The sequence below is a fragment of the Rattus norvegicus genome, chromosome 5 (genome assembly GCF_021556685.1).
Source record: "Rattus norvegicus strain SHRSP/BbbUtx chromosome 5, alternate assembly SHRSP_T2T, whole genome shotgun sequence".
Classification (NCBI taxonomy): Eukaryota; Metazoa; Chordata; class Mammalia; order Rodentia; family Muridae; genus Rattus; species Rattus norvegicus.
In genome coordinates this window covers 4,448,272-4,450,975 of record NC_141538.1, presented here as the reverse complement: position 1 = coordinate 4,450,975, position 2,704 = coordinate 4,448,272, and the positions used below count along the sequence as shown (strand labels likewise).

Below are 2,704 nucleotides of genomic sequence, written 5' to 3'. Positions count from 1 at the left end.
TTGAAGGGGTTTGCCACCCCATAAGAAGAACAATATCAACCAACCAAACCCCTGCCCTCGATCTTCCATGGACTAAACAACCATCCCAAGAATACACAAGGATGAGTCTATGGCTCCATCTGCATATGAAGCAGAGGATATCTTTTTCAGGCACCAATGGGAGCAAATGCCCTTGGTCCTGTCAAGGCTTGATGCCCCAGTGTAGGGAACTGTCAGAATGGGCAGGTTGGAAGGAGTGAGTGGGTGAGTGAGGAACTGACCTCAGAACAGGAGGCATGAGGGGAAATAATAGCCGGTTTCTAGAGGGCAAATCAGGAAAATCATATTTAAAAAGTGAATTAAAAAAAATCCCCTCCCCCAGTGAAAGAAAAAGAAAGAGAAATGGAGAAAGCAAAAGAAAAACAAATGGGGGTACATAACTAAACAAATGGCAACTGGTGATGCAGCAGCGTTATTCCCATGATAGTCAAGCATCTTCTGGGAAACCAAAGTCTTTGGGTTCCGGGGGAGTATGGTTGCAAAGCTGAAACTCAAGGGAATTGACAGAAAGGCACCACCAGGAGTGGAGCCTGCAGCTTAATTTGACTCAACACAGGAATCCTCACCCAGACCGGACACAGACAGGATTGACAGATTGATAGCTCTTTCTTGAGTCCGTGGGTGGTGGTTCATGGCTGTTCTTAGTTGGTGGAGCGATATGTCTGGTTAATTCTGATAAGGAAGAAGACTCTGGCATGCTAACTAGTTATGCGACGCCTGAGAGGTCGGCCTCCCCCAACTTCTTAGTTGTACAAGTGGCGTTCAGCCTCCTGAGATTGAGCAATAACAGGTCTGTGATGCCCTTAGATGTCCTGGGCTGCATGCAGGCCACACTGACTGGCTCAGCATGTGCCTACCCTACACCTGCAGGCGTGGGTAACCCATTGAACCGCATTCATGATGGAGATTGGGATTACAATTATTCCCCATGAAAGAGGAATTCCCAGTAAGTGTGTGTCATAAGCTTGCGTTGATTAAGTCCCTGCCCCTTGTACAAACCGTCCTTCCCTACTACTGATTGGATAGTTTAGTGAGGCCTGATCAGCCCATGGCCCTGTTGGAGGGCTGAGAAGATGGTCGAACTTGATTATCTAGAGGAAGTAAAAGATGTAACAAGGTTTCTGTAGGTGAACTGGTGGAAGGATCATTAATGTAGAATGCCGAGGGGGTGTCTGGTCCTTTCTTGGGCCTGTGTGAGTCACTCCCTCTCACCAGGAGGCGCATCTCCGGGTCCTGGTCACCATTGTGGCCTGTGCCACAGCCAGCTGGCCAAGTGAGCTTTTCGGGAAAAGCGGGGATTGTTACTGAGCGGTGCGGGGAGGGTGTTGGGTCTGGTCCATCAAGGGACCTCCTCCGTTCTCTCTCCCTCCCTCCCTTCTCTGCCTCCATCCACACCTCCTTGTGCCCGTGTGCCCGCCTCCGCCTCCACTGCCGCCAACCTCGCCTCCCTTGCCCGACGCAGCCGGGTGCTGGGTTCGCAGCGTCCCAAGTCCTGTGTGTCCCGCCTTTCCGTTCCCGACCCTGTCTTTTTTTTCTTTTCACATGTATCCTTTAGTTTCCCACTGGCCGGCCTGAGGTGGAACCGCCTCGCCATTGGCCCCTCTCTTCCGGGGCAGGGGCGGGCGGGGGAGCTTGTGCCCTTGTTAGCACCCATAGGAGTCTGCTCACACCCCAGATCCCGATACAACTCTTAGCGGTGGATCACTTGGCTTGTGCGTCGATGAAGAACGCAGCTAGCTGCAAGAATTAATGGGAATTGCAGGACACATTGATAATGGACACTATGAACACACTCGAGGCCCCGGGTTCCTCCCTGGACTACACCTGTCTGAGAGTCACTTGAGGATCAATTGCCGACCCCCTGCAGTTTCGCTGCCGCTGCGAGGGTGGGGGGGGGTGGGCGCGTCGCGCGGCTAGGACTCTGCTCGCAGGGCCTCTCCCCTAGGTCCTCTGTCTCCCGAAGTACAGACGTGGGGGTGTCCGGCGGTCATCCTCGCCCGGTGGTTCTGGGCGGGCCTCATCCTCCCCATCCACTGGCGCAGCGCGCCGGCCACCCTCCTCATGGCTCCTTCCTGCTCACTCTGCTGCTCCCGCTCCTGTCCTTGCCCGCTCTCCTCACCGTGTGGACGCGTCGGTGTGGGCTGGTCGGGTGCCTGGGCGCGAGAGGGGCCATGTCCCCGGGGTCGGTCATCGTGCCTCCGGTTTGGTGGGAGGCAGGCCCTTCCCACTGGGTCGGTGCGTCCACCGCCACCGTGCACCCGCCAGTGCACGTAGAGAGAGCGACCTGCAAGTGTCAGCCGGGTGGGGACCATACTGCACCCACAGGGCCTGTCTCAGGTACCTCTCCTCCCCCCTTCCTCTGATGGGGGCCGACCGCTTGGGTGCCAGCCAGCGGGACGCCGCGGCGTCCAAGAGCTGATGCGACTTGACCCCGGGATGTGGGAGCTGGCCGGGGTAGAGAGGTCGCAGGTCCCGGCCTGGGACCCCGGCACCCTCTCTCTCTCCTCTCCGTCTGTCCGCCTGAGGCAGCGCACGTGCCCTCCTTTCCTCCTTCCCCTCTCGACTGTGACCTCAGATCAGACTTGATGACCCGCTGAATTTAAGCTTATTAGTCAGCGGAGGAAAAGAAACTAACCAGGATTCCCTCAGTAATGGCAAGTGAACA

The 2,704-nt window shown here is 56.1% G+C and overlaps 2 pseudogenes; both read left to right on the top strand.

Annotated features, from left to right (window-relative positions):
* Window positions 1-287: 287 nt before the first annotated feature.
* On the top strand, window positions 288-1,189 carry LOC148005581 (18S ribosomal RNA; annotated as a pseudogene; the record flags this gene model as incomplete).
* Window positions 1,190-1,724: 535 nt separating this feature from the next.
* LOC148005580 (5.8S ribosomal RNA) lies at window positions 1,725-1,877 on the top strand (annotated as a pseudogene).
* The last annotated feature ends 827 nt before the right edge of the window (window positions 1,878-2,704 follow it).